Consider the following 17,840-nt stretch of genomic DNA (forward strand, 5'->3'; position numbering starts at 1 on the left):
ATGCCAAAAGCAGGTCAGGCCCCATAGCTAAAAACTGTGGACAGCAGCAGGTTTAGTTTACAAATATAGAAAAGTCCTATGGTATAAACAAGGGTTGTTGAGCTGAGTATCCTGTCTCCATCAGTGTTCAAAAGCAGAAGATTAAGGAAAAATATATCAGCAGAGCAAACATATCATGATTTGTTTTTTTCCTGTAACCTTGCAGTCTCCAACAGTTGAAACTTGGGGACTTTCTGATCCACCAATGGCTTTTGGGGCTTAATAACATTTAGCGAATTTCTCTTCTGTGAACTTGCTTAGTAAGTCCTTAAATTCAGGTCAGCTTTCGCGTCTGCAGCCTTCTGTTGGCAAAGGGTTCCACAGCTTTTCTAACTGCTGGTTGAAGAAATGCTTCCTTCTGTTTGTGGTGCTTATGCCACCTGCTAGCTTCATCCCAGGCCTCCTCAGCTTCTTTTAGTGGACGATGCAATGTGCAGTTAAGCACTGTTCACTTATGACATCACTTAGGACATCACTTACAACTGCACAGATCTTTTAAAAATATTGCAACCCAGAACTACTTACCTTTTGTCTTGTAGGAGGGTGACTGTCCAATTCCTTAGTCTGCTGGTTCAGTCTTTGTATCTCACTTTGAAATCCATAATCTGGCAGAGCGATTTGTGCATCTGTCCCTGCCAGTTGCCTTTGTGTGTGGGATTCTGCTGTCCTTAGAGGTAATTTGGTGCAAAGTGTGGTCTGTCCACAAAAGAGTGATTTGATTTATGACAAAATAGACATCTGTTTTAATTATTCATTAATTTAGTTCACTGATTTTTATCTTGAAGGCAGACTAATGCTACACATATTAGAGTAATGTTTTAAAACTAATTCTGGTAATAAATAGGATTTGTATTTTGAGTTTGTTGGAATAGTTCTTATAGAATGTGAATCCAGGGGGTTTCCGTATACATCTCTTTGTGTTTAGAATTGTCTTAGGACAATGGATCAGGCATGTTTATCCCCCCTTCGTAGCCCCACTTTATTAATTACCTATTTGAGAACAGCCCTAGAATAATTGTTTTCTTCTGCTAACTTACTTTAGTATGTCCATATAAATTATTTATCCATGTGAAATTATGAAGGTTATCTGTAGACTGACATTTAGTATTTAGGAACAACTTTGGCTTACTTCTATCATTATAAATCTGAAACAGTCCAGCCCCAAAATCCGGGTTTATAACAATTATTCAGGTGAAACTGGAACTCTAATAAAATTTTCATTTAAAAAAATCTTTGGTGTATAATGCATTAACTGTCTTGCTCCAAGAAATGTGTTCCCACTAAGTGGGAGTTAGGAACCTGATTTATTTTATAAGCATCCTGCAGCACTTACTTAAATTAATTGTATCAAAAAAGATCATAGAATCATGGAATAGTTGTGGTTAGAAGGGACCTCTGGAGCTTGATTAGAGGTCAAATTAGATCAGGTTCCTTAATGCCTTGTCCACCTGAGCCTTGAATATCTCCAGGAATCCCCGAACAAGACTAAATTTGCTTTCCTCAAGACCAGCACTGTAGTTCTTTTATTTCTCCTGTTCACTTTTCTCAGGATCTTATGGTCACTTTTGCAGGCACTGCAACTGACCTTCACATTCCTGACATATCCCTTAGTCTCCAAGACTCTAGTTTAAACACAATTACTATCTTAACATATGGCATGAGATTTACAGAACGGTAATTCTGTTCTTTTATGGTGCTAAGTTATCCACTTTCGACGTTCAGTGAAATGAGCCTTAGCATGTTTTCTGCATGGATGTGAAACCACATGTACATTAAAGAGGTCTTGAGATTATAATTAGTTGTGTAGAGAAAGATACTCTAAGTTTGGAGCAATATATACTCTCATAGCGATCCAGGTAGAAGTATACCCACCATTATTTTTCAGCTGAGGCAGCACATATGGGCCATTCCATCTTGAAAATTGTGAGCTTTGATCATGAACATTATTGTCCTTTCAGGGAGGACTTAACTAACATAAGGTGAATTATTGCAATATGTTTGGTTCCCATGCATTTAAATGTATGTGTTTTAAATGATCTGCAGTCAACTCAAAATCAGTTACTTTTTGCTGGAACTCTCAAGACACACAGTTTTTCTAAAATGTCAATGCACCAAGAAACGTAGGATAGAGAGCAGCTGTCTGAATGAATAGCAAACTATTAGTCAAAATACCTCTTAAATTTTAAAATGCACAGTTGATTAGTAATATATTTTCAATTTATTGTATGTTCATTTGAGCTAATTAAAAGCACATAAACACAATTTTAAAATAGGAAACAGTCATGTTTCTGTTGAAACATTCTTTATATCATCTCATTTTTCTCTTTTATTATTGCATTTAAGGTATTTTTAATGCTTTATGGAAATTAGTTCTGATTTGTTGTTACACAAATTTATATTGTTTTGAGTAGAACTGAAAAATACTCAGTATGATGTCTATTTCAAATATTTCTGTCCAAGTTTTCACAAAAAATATTTAGAACTACAGCACATGAAAATTTAGTGAAGTGAGGATGTTTAAGACTTAGTGAATTTTGCCCTCTTTTCTCCCATTTTTCAGTTTGGTAGAATAACAAAAAGATATTTGTGGGATTTCAAACTATTGTCAGACTGTGTAGCCTGTTCAAAGTTTCATCTTGGACTGTTGTAGCAGAATTTCCTCTAGGATGAGACTTGTGTTCAGGTTGTTCCAGTGATATAGAATCAGAGAATCATAGAATCACAGAATGGTTTGGGTTGGAAGGGACCTTTAAAGATCATCTAGTCCAACTCCCCTGCAATGAGCTGGGACATCTTCAATAGATCAGGTTGCTCAGAGCCCTGTCTAACCTAACCTTGGATGTTTCCAGGGATGGGGCATCTACTAACTCTCTGGGCAACCTGTTCCAGTGTTTCACCACCCTCATCGTAAAAAAATTTCTTCCTTATATCTAGTCTGAATCTACCTTCTTTTAGTTGAAAATCATTTCCCCTTGTCCCATCGCTACAAGAGCTATTAAAAAGTCTGTCCCCATATAGAAGAGCTTTAAAGTGGAAGCACCACAATGCTCAATAAAATTATTAAAACTGCTGTAAATACTGCAGAATCTGCACAAAATTTGTTTCCATTCCAGGAAAAATGAAAATCCGAAGATTATATTTGTTCCAAGATCACAATGTCTATTGATCTTTGGGGCCTAAATCATTTATTAGGAGCAAAGTAGCTGAATTTCCTATAACTTGTATGAAAAGTTTCCTAGTTTTGAGGTAACAGCAAATTTGGGAAACAGTAATGAACTCCAGCAAAACAGTTGTTTATTTTGTAAGTATCTCTGAGTAAAGGCTCATTATAGTCCTCATTGATTTAACACTGTGTGACACTAAACAAAACCGGCATTACTCATACATTTTTAACATTTTTTTATTTAAATTCCAGCATTCAAGGAATAATTAATGTCAGGCAGTTGCCTGAGCAAGCCTATACTCTACAGTAAATAACACTTTCTAATTAGTGCTGATGTGGATTGGACACTGAATATCTCATTAACATGCATAGCAGCAGTTGAGGTTAAACTTCATGAACAGTATAAACTCATGCATTGTGTAACCTGCTTTCTCTCAATATTACATACATCATGTCCATACAGGGTCCATATATTGTGCTGACATTTGCATAGCTACTTTCCGAAGGCCTAGTAATTCTGCAAAGTGTGCTGAGTCTGATGTGAAGTTCCCTTTTGCATCAATCCTAGCAGAAATGCTGTGTGGCCCTACGGGATGTTCGGGTCCAGCCATTGGAAACCTCACCCAGACAAGCCAAAGAGGGTGCCCATGCAACAGAGATGCCTCTTTGTGTACCCTGAGCAATTAGGGTTTGGGGACTTCCATGACTCAAAACGTTGGTATCAACACTGGTGATACTGGTTGTAGAGCCAGATTGCAGTGGCAGGGTAGTGCCATCTGCAGTAAGTGATGCTGCTCAGAATTCTTCTAAAAAAAGATGCAACTTCTGGGGTTCTATTTCCAAGACTCCTTCATGTCAAAGCACAGACTCCTTTTCTTTCAGTAAATTGTTGAACTGAACAGTTGAAGGGAAAAATAGAATTGTCCCATGTCTTTTCTCTTACACTCCCTTAATTTATGATATTCGGAGATATCTTTGGGAATACTCTTCTCAGTTTCAGAAATTCATGCTAATTTTGCCATATGGTAAGATCTGCAGTGCAAATGTGGAACTCCAATAGACTGTCTTCCTTTACTTTTGCCTTCTAGACTTTCTTCAGCTGTTACTGGTTATCTCGATTCATTGGGAAATCCATGACACTACTATGTTGCAATTGTTGGATTTGTGGACCCCTGTAAGAGAAGTATTCTGGGGGACCAAGACACCAGGCATATTCAAAATTTCAGAAAGCATTTATTTGTTCTCAACTACTAGGCAATCAATAGATTAATAATTAAGAATCAAGCACTGATCCACTGTGTTAGTCAAGCCTTAGGTATGTGATACTATTGAGTTTAATGCTGTATTGTTAGCCCTGATGGCCACAGGGTTTAGTCTCCGAGACTGAGCCAACTGGGCTTACCAGCACTTCACATCAGGAAGCCAAAATAATTTCTCCCAAGCTCCATTTCATATCTGGGGTGTTTATAGATGGTTTTCCATGGGTCAAACCTCACCTGGTCCAAAGGATCATCTCCTCTTTTCATATGTGAGAACGAGTCTGTTCTAGCTTGTTCTGATGAGTGGTACTTCTTGGATGATGGTTTATTCCGCTGTCTTCAGGCCACTGTCATGCATTTGTAGACTGGTTGTTGGTCATCTGTTTCATTTGTATAGTTTCAGGCTGGGTGTTACTATCTTCCCTGTACTATTTTTATAAGAATGCCAAGGGAACAACTCAGATTAGAATTAAACCTTACATTATCAGTACAAAATATCTACTGTAAAAATAGTTAAATGATGGGCACAATAGGTGTTATAATCCAACAAAATGTTACACAGATTTCTGAAGCCATTCATAAGCTATTAATTAAGAGAAAAAAATGCAACTAAAATGCAAACCAAAGTCTCTTATTATTTCTTTCTTATTCATTGTACTACAGTCAATTTTTAATGATTGGTTTTAAAGAGAGATTCAGCTAATATTGTTATTTTTATTAATTATAAACAGGGATCAACATTCACAAATGCAAGTAGATACATAAATTCCTTTGGAATCCAGTCATTTATTGCCAGACATTACAAAAGGAGCATATGCCAATCATTTTCGCTAAGTTACCATCATCAGTTGTGGTGCTTTGAGGTACATATGTGTGATACCTGCTGGTAGCCAAAACACTGTAACTTGTTATGTTAAACATAACAAATATGTTAAATGTTTTTGCAGACGATAATGTGCAGAACTGTAATATTGATAAAAATATCAATTCAGTATCTAGTCAAAATATCTTCTAATATTGTGAGCAGTAGTCATTTATTTGTCATATGAAGACTTATGTGTAGTTTGATGAATTGTGGACAATGAGAAGAAAAAATGGAAAATTGACATTCTTTTCAGTGTAAGAACACTATATAATATATATGTTACCTGCATAAATTACATTATTTACAGCAGGAGCACTCCAGAGGAAAAAAAAATAAACAGAAGAAACAAATAAAACTTTTTGCTTTTTTTTTTCTTCTTCCTCACCTCTTTAGTATACCAAATCACAGTATTGGTACCATTATGAGGGAATAAAAATGGACGTTTTAAAGAGTGCTAGAGTCATGGGCACATATCATCAGGTAATGTGAAACCCAACTATAACATGCTTCTGGCCATTCATAAAATCTGAAAATCGACCTTATCACTGATGCAGGGTAAAAGCTAGAATGGTTGTGAAGTGAGGAAGAGTAGTCTGGTCTGTCCTGCAGTAAGGGAATGGCAGTCACGGAGAGCGGGTGTACCGCAGCCTTGGGGAACGGTGGTGCCGCACTCACGGCTCGTCCTGCGCAGCCTGTTGTTGATGGGCTAGCAGGCTGCCATACACATAAATTTGAATTTGTCAAAAGAAACAGAAGTTGTCTTTGAATGTTCTCATTTCTTGCTGTTTCACTGTGTCTTATGTGTTCTGCTGTTCCCTTTCAAATACTGTCCTCTTGCTACTTTTTCTTTCTAGGATTTCCTTCTGAATGTCTTGAGAATTTATGTGTAGACAATGGCCTTTACAGCAGACTACTGTAGTAGTTCAAGTGGAAAATTGTGCTTTCACGCAACAGTTTTTGGTTCTTGGTGGTGTTTATGTTTGGGGTTTGTCTGTGTTTTTTTTTTAATAAAAAATAATTATTCACATATAGATAATGAACTATATTTCTTTCATAGAATTTTTAAGCCAAACAATGGACTGTATTGGAAAAATGTATCCTTTTAGTTAGCCATGTAGTTTCTATGGGCAGATTTTCAGTCTCTGTAAAATTATACTTGACTTCCCCAGATAGGAAGAAAGTGGAAGAATCCATTTCAAACTCTTACCTGAGCTCAAGCAGAGTGAGTGTACTGCTGTTTTAAACATGGCATTTAAATTAATATCCCACTTACTGCAAACAAGCTTGTTGGGAATAAGCACAGTGGGTGTAGGAGAGCTCCCAGAACAGTTCTTGGTTGTAATACATATTCAGTAAACCCTTCTGCTCAGCTGTGCTTCAACACAGAATAGCAAGAACAAACATAGTCCCCGTGGCACTTAAGTTAATGGAGTAAACTCCATTCTGAATAAACAAATACCGGCCTTTCTTTTTCACCAAGCAAAAATGATCACCAGCCAGCTCAGATGTGGTTGCATGGATTTTACAATTGCTACAGCTTTAAATGGCAATATTGGAAGCAAATATATACTTGATTTAACCATTAAATATATATTTGATTTAACCATTCTGTGTGGCCGGATGACTGGGAGTGACTATGTGCATGTGCCGGAAAATGCAATGAGTTTGACGAGATGTTTGTGACCCTTTAGAAAGGAGAATGAGTCATCCACTTGTATGTCAGTACTAAAGGTTTGGTTGGGTCAATGAAAATATGTTTGAAAAAATATGTTTGAAAGCAGTGCTACCTCAGATGCACTAAGAATTTGTTTTGGATTCAGCTACCAAAATATGATTGTTCTTGAGGACGACTTCTCACTGGCGAAGACTGATTGCATCATTTTGTTACTTCTTTTCTGTATGATACCCCTTTTCCCTTTCAGCATTCCTGTGTCTTTTTTGTTAAAATTAAAATAGTGGTCAGGTGTTTCCTAATCAAGAAGTGTTAATGAAAGCCATAAAAATGTCAGAATTAGTGGGAGTAACAGTATGACAAGAAATGCCAGAACTTTTGCCTTTCACTCTTGCTCCATAGACAAAGTCAAATCGAGCAAACTGCCTAGCTTGCTACAATAACCTAGGTCTACCCTGTTGTCAAAGTTAGGATGCCAGAGCGTATTTTGTCTGAGACATGTCAAATTGTTGTGTTGATCCTGATAACTGTAGACATTTTCCTTACATTAGAAAGGCGTCCGCAGCAGAAAGAACTGAAAGTCAGGCTGCCAAAGTAGGAAAGTTAGCTTCAATGGTCAGAATCCCCCATGTGGTCAGTGCTGACAAAGCCAGTTCTCAGGTAATTCGTCTGGGCATTTCACTGATGTGTTGTCGCCCTAAAGGGAGACCTAGCTTCACTGTGGACTGAGAAGATCCCCCTCCTTGGTGGCTTATCACGCATTAGCCCATTCTTCAGTGCTTCAGGGAAGCGGACTTCCCAAGGGAAGTCAAAATCCGTTCGTGTGCAGTGCCACCACTTTGCGAACAGAGGAATGGAGCTGTTACTTTATGTAAGCAGTTGTGTAGAGTCAAATTGTGTTTTGTTCTAAAACATTTTTCCAAATTGCCTATCACATTTGCTTCTTTCACATCTTGGTCAGTGAAGAACAGATCTAGATTAAGTCTCTTGTTTATATGGGTTTTGTAATACAAGTAATAGCAACACTTCATAATTAGGGAGTTTGTTCTTTTTGTTTTCTTATTGATGAAAATTGCTATATTATTGTCTTGTTTAATTACAGTTGTACCTATTTAGAAGCTTGACTATTTGTCTGTTACAAGTAAAGACAGTACTAGAGGTTTGTCTGTTTTATTTATTCTCAAAGATGAGACTATGTACCTGAAGAGCTTATCATTTATACCCCAAAGATTTTCTTTGCAGCCAGGATTTAAGCTCTAAACTGAAGAAAAATGTGTTGCTAAAGCCTGTCCCTCAATATACGGAGAATCAAACTCACTCAGAAAGGACATCTTCATATGTGAGGAAACACAGTACATGCAGTATTCTGTGCCTCATTGTGTAAATATTCAACTGTTAGCTCACATTCAGAACATCAATAAGCCAAAAGACAAAAAATTGAGAATCTTTCTCTGCTGTCCAAGATTTTTCACTAATAATTGTGATTTTAATCAAGACTGAAGACATTCCCTTTTTTTCTGTTTTCTAATAACCACATGTGGTACTAATGCTCCCTTAAATGAGAATTTTACCCAGAAATGTTGCATTTGGCATAATAGATACAGTTTGTACTTCTGCACTGGAAAGTGGGTGCTTTCTGTCAAAAACTCTGCATTTTCATATTGCATCTCCCACTGGTTAAAAATGGTGTTATAAAACTCTACCCACTATAAACTCAGAAATACCTACACACTATAAATTTAAAAAATGCAAGTATTCTGGAACATATAATTAACATTCCATCTTTTATTCTGAGATAACACTGTAATTAAAATTAGTTGTTAGTTTATGGTATTTTCCTTTTTTATATGTTTCTTTGCAGAGTTGGGAAGCATAATTATATACATACTTGCAAAAAAGAAACTCATTGCAGTCAATTACTAGATTGCATGAAGCTAACTGCACTGTCAAAAGAAGTGTCCCTATCCTTGACTCTGAATTCATGACTCATTCTTCAAACCTTGTAGGAACTTGCTGAGTGTATGTTCATACCCACTTCCAGAAGGTTTCTTTTTATCCCATTGCCAGTCATCCAGTCCTTAATAACCTTGAACAGCAATATACTGCAAAATAAGAAATGCTTCAGTGACATTTTCGGGCTAGATTAAACTGATGAAAAAAAGATAGCTGCCAGATTTATTTTGTGTATCCCTCTAAGCTTTGTATTGCTTAGAAGAAAAGCAGTAGATGCCAACATTGTCCATCCCCTGCTTACCAAATAGAAACTATGCATAATAATTACTGGGCAAGTTAGCATAGATGCGTTTAGTGAGCATCACCTTAATATTTTTGAAACCAGTTAATCTTTGTCTAAGCATTGACAACTCTCTCACCACTCCTTTTTTTTTTCCCCTGATGGGAAAATGGGAAATTTAAAAGAGAAGGGTTTTTTAATGCACAAGTTGAGCTGTTGAATGGTTATGTTACCAAGTTGAATTCCTGCTCAGGTTGGAACTCAAAATCTATCACAAAATACTTTGAAATCCTAAGTAACAAGAGTGTGAATTCTCTGGGTGGTCAGTGAAATTTCATGGTTCAAGTGAAGGGTGGAATAATCCTCAAATCTTTGTTCCTATCATCTGTGAGTCACTCTGGTAATTTTTTCACCTGATTTTTATCTCAGATAAAGCTGTGCTTTAGAGGTAACCTTTCACTAAAAAAATATTTTTCCATTGATCCTGTCACAGAGGCAATAACCTGACTTTTTTTAGATTTTGAAGGGGACATATATACTTATATAAGAAATATATGCACCATATATGAAATAAACTATTGTTTATTTCTTTGTTAACAGATGCCTGACTACATTAAAACCCAGTACATTCAGGTGCGGGTATCCAGAGTTGGCTATACCATCTCTGCCAGCTTAGAAATGGCCCGTCAATTTTGCATAAAAAATTATTCAAGCTTTGATTTGCGTGTTTATGCTCTGCACACAGTGCAATATCAATTGTTTATAAGATATTTGCTTCTATGGGAATAGTTAATGTTTTAAAAATAAAATTACTGAAATTATGTATTTTCATTTTAGCAATTGAGATTATGAATTATATACCTTTTTGAAATATTATGTATTGTCATGCTATTAAAAAACTACTCTTGATATAATTATATTTTCCTGCTCTAATTGGAGGTTGTGTCAGTAGGTTTTATTTTGTTGTTCCAAACAGATCTTCAGTTTTTTAAGACTATCATGCTATTACAATTAATATCTGCTCTTAATCTAATTTCATTCTTATGAAAAATATAATACACTGAATCTGGAAAAAATAATCTGGTTAGTGATGCGATTCATTTCAAAATCTCATTTTCAAATGGCATTAACAGATAAGATAGAATGCCTAATTAACATGAATTCAAGTTGTATTGAATGAACCTCATAAGGAAATGTTATATGAAAATAGATTTTTAAAATGCCACATGTCTAATAAATAAATAATGGAGTCTCTTTGCTTTCTTAGCAAAGAAAAATAATTCAGCGTCATGAATTTCAGTGATCCCAAGGATGGGGCACATTTCAACATAACTTTAGGAAGTTCTGTTATGCATGATGAAACTTCCAATACTTTAATTATCATATGATTAATCTTACAGTAGAATTCATCAAAGGAAAGGTAAATTAGAAGACTCTATAAAGAAAATATTTTTGCATATTGGGTCTCAGAATGCCTTATGTACTGGCTTCAGAAGTGTATGATTAAGAGTATTGAGGAAATAATATAGATTATCTGTAGACCCTATAAAATAATTGCAGACCATGGCGAGACTGCTTTTCACCTGTTGATTAGTTCTCCTACTTTTCTGATGTCAGAACTTTCTACACCTCTCTGTCCCTCTTCAGTAAGCACTAGATGAGGGCAAACCAAGGATGAGGTATGATTTGCTATGACAAATTTATTTGCTTATTCTTTGATTTACATTTAATTTAGAGACAAATTTCTGACAGCTAAGAAAACCAGTGATACTAACATAATTGTGTCTGTCATTACATCTGTATTTCTATCCTGGATATATATTGTCCCTGCAGTGAGATTTTCTGATTTATTTTAAAATGGAAATAAAAAGTTATTCTTCAGAAACTTGGTGTGTGAGTATCCTTCTCTGCAACGGCACTAAAAAAATAGAGTTACTCTTTGTGCTGAGAGGAAAATATCCTTGTACTAGAACAGAACAGAACTACCAAGAGGGTTTGGTGTCATTACATGAACATCAGGGTCTGGGTATGAAACCAGCTCCTACTCTGGGAGTGTATGTCCTCTCCCACAAATACGAACTGCCTTCAGACGATTGGTAAGACCTGTCCCTAGATCCCTCTTTAAGGGTAGAGTTGGATGGTCTGGGCCTGTGGCAGACACGGTGACAGCTACCTTGCTGAAATGTGTAGTAATATTTGGTTTGTTGCCAGTGAGAAGAGTGTGGCATCTTTAGAGAAGGATTTCACACCTTCCTCTCAGCTGGTCAGTAGTAGTTATTTTTATAATACCGGCATTCATCAGTTACTTCTCTGTATAATTCCTTGAAAGCTGCAGTTAGACTGCAAAAAAAAAGGTTTCCACCACAAAGGCTGGGAAATCGATTGGAGCTCTGACGGAAGAGAGGCAAACCACTTGCACAGTGTTTGACTTCCAAGTGGCCGGCGTAGAATTTCATCTGGAGCAGAATGGATGCCTTCGGGTTCTAACAGGAGAAGAGGATGAAGGGAGAAAGGATGGCTTGCGCAGCTCAAGTTAATGCTCAGTGCTTCCCATGAGTCAATAAAGCGATGGCCTAATTAAACTATGCCCGGTGCACCTTTCTTCCCTCATGACTGGGACAATATCTTTTGCTGCTGTAATAGTAATCCTGCATCAATGAAAGAAAATGTCAGTCACTTTCATGGAACTTCCCAGCAGAACTGAACAAACCATAAATGAGGATGTTGGGGAGAGAAATTCAAACTTTAATATATTTAGCTGAGCAAGAGCAAGTATTAATAATCCCTCTTTTATTAAAACCGACTTAAAAGATCTGTTGAGATTAGCTCAATGGCTTTTCTTTATTGTTTCACAGAGTGAGGCATTAAATATTTTGACTGCAAGAAAAGGCTGATTCTTGAAAGTCTTACTAAGGGTAACATCTGTAAGCCAACAAAGTTTTTATTTCTTTCTTACTGAAATCTGTTCAGCAAAATTTACAGACTTATAAACTGAACCTGAGACAATTACTTGAAAGTTATGTGAAGACTCATGGCTTATGCCCTCCTACTTTTCTGGGCTGTATCTTCTGTTTTCATTGTTTTACTGATCAACCAGCAGCCTGAGGTCCCGGCCAAACTGCGGGGCACCTCTGGTTCATTCTTCCATGCTGGGGGCACAGCTGGCATGCTCTACAGCTCCCTTCCAGGCTCTGCCATCCAGGTGTCCTGCCCCTCCTGGAGGCACAGGTCTTGTTCCCAGATAAGGTCTCAGTTATTTACCTGTCCCAGGAGTCTGCAGGAGTTGTGTGTCCACTAGTTTTATTGTAAACTGACTCTCCCTATTTACAGCTAATATAACCTTAAATCTGTCTGGTGTCATGCCTCACCTTGAGTTCTCTGTCTTTACGGTGCCATTTCTCTTTTTATTTATTCTCTGTCTCTCCCCATCTGTTGATAGTTTCAGTTGCTAGATTTCCCAGATGAACTGATAATAATAAGCCAATAATACTGTAAAATGCATAAGAAATAACATCCAACTTGTCTTACTATAATAGTCTTCTTACAATCTGGTCTGCCCTCAAATGAAAAGTGCAATCTAAATGCATACTTGTATGCAGAGGAAAATGAAGTGTCTTGGATCTCGTCCTCAGCCAAGCTTTTACTCTCTGTAATTTTTCAGAAAAAATGGCAAAAAGTACTTATCATATGGCATTTTTATAAAACAGAAAAAAAATGTATGCATGTTAAAGAACCTCAAATAATAGCTGTATTACAGTCTTCTGTTATCACGTATTTTGCTGGAGTTGTTATTATGGACTCATTGCTTGAAATTTTGAGTGTTTGAGAATCTCAGGAAATAGAAGTACATTTCTAGCCTTCACGCTTGTGGAAGAAAATTTAAGTTATGACTTTTTCTTAATCCCCTTCCCCTCCCTTCCTTTCCTCTCCCTTCCCAACTCTTTCCCTTTCCTACTTCCTTTTTCTTCACTCTATTTCCCCCTAGTAGAGGATTTGCCTATACTAATTTATTCTAAAACATAATGTCTGCTAACAGCTTTGTGCCAATCAGAATTTTTTGAGCTTTGACTCATAAGTTTTGAGCACTGGGCAACAGGAGAGGCAGTGTTCATTAACAGATGTCTTTGTACCTTCTCTAGACAAGATATTTTTCAATTATTTGGTGTTCTTTTCTGTATAACTGTCATAATTACTGGCTTGCATGTAGCTCTGAACAGAGAGCTTTTCATGGAATATTGGCTTTTCATGTAATACTTCCCACAATATTAACTTCTTCCATAATGTATGTGATGAATGAGCTCATTAAATAATTTACTTGTTTGATAAAATTTATTTGTTAAATTTACATAGAGAGAATGTACATCTAATTTACATCTAATATAGAGTCTTTGGAAAGAAGAACACAGGAATGACAATGAGAGTAGACAGTGAGATTAATAGGATGACGGTTGATGTCGTTGTGGTTTCACCCAGCAGGCAGCTAAACACCACACAGGTCACTCCCCGCACCCCCCAGTGGGATAGGGGAGAGAACTGAGGAAAAAAAAAAGTAAAACTTACTGGTTGAGACAATGGGACAGCAAAGGAAGAGGGAAAAAAAACCCAACATACAAAACAAGTGACGCACAATGCAATTGCTTATCACCTGCTGCCTGATGCCTAGCCCATCCCTGAGGAGCCATCCCCTGCCCAACCACCTGTTCCCATTTATATACTCAGCATGATGTCATATGATATGGAATACCCCTTTCACCAGTTTGGGTCAGCTGTCCTGGCTGTGCCCCATTCCAGCTTCTTGTGCACCTCCAGCCTTTTCGCTGGCAGGGCATGAGAAGCTGAAAAGTCCTTGACTTAGTATAAGCACTACTTAGCAACAACTAAAACATCAGTGTGTTATCAACATTTTTCTCATCCTAAATCCGAAACACAGCACTATACCAGCTACTAGGAAGAAAATTAACTCTATCCCAGCCAAAACCAGGGCAGATGATTTAAGATTTCTAACTATATTCACACCAAAAAAATTGCAACTTCATTTATCAACATTTATTTTCAATCTGTTTCCTGATTTTCTCTTTTCTTTCTTTTCCATCTGCTTTTGTCTTTTTAGGTTCTTTGGCATAAGATTGGTTCAGTTGCTATCTGAGTTTGGAAAATAAACTAATACACTTTAGATATTATTCCAGTCAAATACTGAGACCATTCTAGAATATATACATGCATGTACATATGTACATGCAGTTGAGTTAGGACATGGGATATTCTAAGTATCCTTCACTCCCTTATAACACCTGAGGGAGACTCTACTGTAAGTGCCCATGTTTTCCTGATATGTTAATTTTATATTACCTTGTAATTCTAAGACTAAGGCTTGTTTAGTTGCCCATGATAGTGTAAGGGTTTTATTCCTCATGAGATGCAATGAATGTATTTTGGGAATTCTAGTTAGAGCTCTCCTCAGTCCTTATTTAAGTTGGAAGTTTAATTTCATCCATAATAAAACAGGAATCATATCTTCCCTAGTGTATCACAGTTTTTTGTGATTTTCTTTTAAAATAAATCCCTTGGATTTCCTTCAGGTCGCTTTATGTTATGTAAAGATCAGCAGTTGCAGCCAACAGTCATATCAGCTAAACCATGAAAATTGTCTGTGTTTTGACCTTTATTTAACATGAAGACAGTAGGTTAAAATAAAACGTAAAACTGACATATACTTAAATCCCTAGAGTCTTTCTAGTCATGAAGATTCTAATAAATTCCCATCTTAGATTTTTCTTTTGTTAGTCCTACTTCTAGAAAGTAATTTCTGCTTCTTTCTTTTTCTAAAAATTTCAATTTTACAGTTATTTCTTCTTTTTCTTTGTTCTGTATATATTTTTTCTCATTGTCCTTTTCATCCCTGCCTCTAGGCCCCCAAATACCTCCATTAATTGTTTGTCTCCCTGAAATAAGCAAGTAAGGGAGAGATGATAATTACTTTGCTGTTCTACTTGACTGATATTATAGATAGCTTATATATTGATTAAGATCATACAATTATCTCTAGTTTCATATTGCTGCGAGTCAAACTACCAGGTGGGAAATTAGTACCACACTGATGAAAAGTCACCTTGTTCTTCACTGGCGGTATGTGCAATCCTTCCTCTGTCCTGTACTCTCTCTTATTTCCTCCATCTCTTCCATCATTGTGTTTTTTAAGAAGAAAATCTAAGTGTGAAACAACAATCCAGTATGCCTCTGCTTTGGGTATTTTTTTAAAATTAGGTTTTGGATAGGTTTGTAATATAGAGAGAGTAACAAATGAGCATGCATACAAACAGCACAGGAGATTCTTCTGAACATTTTCATTCCTCTGTAGGTAAAGGGCAATGGCTATATGTCACAACCTAAAAAAAGTTTTAAACAAGGTTATTTTCAACAAGAATCTATCATAAAGGAGTAGGCTTTTGTTTTGGCAAGCCATTGACTAGCCATGGTGTTTTTTTCATTGTTTTCAAAGCTTCATACAACTTAACAGACAATTTTCAGTGACACAATGAACTTATTTGATGCATCTTTGAGCCCTTTGTTTCTGAAGACTTCCTGCAATGTTGATCCAGTGAAGACATTCAACCTATTTGAGAAAGAAGACTTAATTACCCTGGTGCCAGAAAAATAGCAACCTTCATCAGGTTAAGAATGAGATGTGTGGCAGCAGCATAGCTTGTCTTAAGGTATTCTTAGCTGCTGATTAATGAAAGGTATACTTCGAAGACACTAAAAAAATCAATGCTAACTTTTGTTTTAAGGTTTACTTGCAATACATTTATAATTACTATGTCCTGCTGTGAATGCTACCATGCTATGTCTTTGTTTTCTCTCTGAAAGCTTTAGCAAAAAAACTCCCATATGATTTTGTCAAGCAGAATTTTCTGCTGTCCTAGAGGAACTTCAACCTAAATTTTATGACTAGCTTAAATGCTACAAAAAGAAAGACAGACAGACACACAGGCAGTTATGAAGGCTAGTTGTATTTTCTCCTTATGATACAAAGCAATATAATTACATTCTATTACCAAAATGTCATTGTGCTCGTATTTCTGGAGTGATTCAGTAACATCATGGGCACAGCTTTTTCAGTGTTACAGAAGGATCTGTTGATCACTTCAGCTTTCTAAAGAATGCTAAAATGTTCCCTTAGAAGTACATAGGCCTTGTGCTTCCTCTCTGCAAAAATGACTTTTTTTTCTGCAAGATTAGGGAACAAAATAAAGTCTGTCCGATTTAGTCATATGTTTTAATTTTAAGTTTGTGCTGTATGGTGTAAGTAATAGACAACTTCAGGAGTACTGTGCATGACTTGACTTGCATAATAGCACATGATTTTTCATACCATAATTTAAAACATTTTGCCAAAACTATTTCTCATACTAAATGCAAGGCAGGAAATAGAATTGCTGAAAATTATTAGTTAAACAGATAATTCAAGAGGATGAGCAGGGTAAGTAAATCATATATGAATCTATTCAGTACTGGTCTTCAGATATTTTAGGTAGTCAAATGCCAGCATGTTTGTTAATTAGAAATTAGCCCTTAGTTGGAATGAGTGTGCAGGGTGTGAAAGCTGGCTAGAAACAAGGATTCCTGCGGCTGTAGAAAATTTTTGATCTTTTGGATTTGTTTGTTCCATGAAACAGAAACAAGACATTACTAAAAAACGGAGGGATTGAAAGGAGCAACTGCATCAGAAGAGCAGGCAGAAAGGAAGAGGGAAAGAGTCATGCCAGAGTAACCAATAGGACTAAAGTTTGTGCTGTACATGTAAATATTTATTGATCAAGGAAAAAAATAATCTAGCACTCGAAACTCTCCTTAATTCTGTCCTCTGTTTAAGAAACCTTCCAAAGGAATTGATATTTTCTGACAAAATAAGTTTTTCATAAAATTCCCAGCTAGCTCTAATGAGTGTTGCAGTGAGTACCAGAACAACACTGCTGACAGGAAAGCAAATGTTTTCTGTGTAATATGGATTCCAAATTCTATGTTGCTCTGTGGAAAAGCGGAAGCTGTGCAATGTAGGTCAGCACGGTGTCAATTCTAGCAAATTAAAATACAGATGCTTCCTCTCAAATCAATCAAAGCATCTGTGAAACTTCTCAAATTAGAAATAACACGGACATGTGAATCTACTTGACACTGCACAAAATAATCACTGGTTTTTGTTGTGGTTCTCAATAGCTCTCATACATACAAAAATATGTCAAAATTTATAGGTGCACATGAAAGTTGCACAGTGACTAAACTATACAAAATTATATTTCTATATTGTTAAAATTTAATGTGTTAGTTAAAGCATCAGATCAGAAACTTGGCTTCAATTTTAGAAAGAGTAAATCATCTTTTACCATTGTCACATGGGGGAAAATCCCTAGTATTTCCTTTCATCGTTCGCTGATGCTATTACAAAATGTGAATTGTATTTTAGCCACTTATGGTAATGAGGCCCTGATTTAGTACAATTCCATGTCCTCTTAGCATAGATATGTTGCTTAGATCCTCACTATACTAAGCGTGAGGCTTATCTCTCTTTGTGTAATTCCAAGTTTGTGCCATGTGAAAGAGTGTCTACT

General features: G+C 36.4%; 1 protein-coding gene across 5 annotated transcripts in view; it reads left to right on the forward strand.

The window, feature by feature from the left end:
- DMD (dystrophin) overlaps positions 1 to 17,840 on the forward strand; it is a 1,320,554-nt gene that overhangs the window by 369,525 nt on the left and 933,189 nt on the right. The window lies entirely within an intron of this gene.

The sequence above is a fragment of the Balearica regulorum genome, chromosome 1, assembly GCF_011004875.1.
Source record: "Balearica regulorum gibbericeps isolate bBalReg1 chromosome 1, bBalReg1.pri, whole genome shotgun sequence".
Classification (NCBI taxonomy): Eukaryota; Metazoa; Chordata; class Aves; order Gruiformes; family Gruidae; genus Balearica; species Balearica regulorum.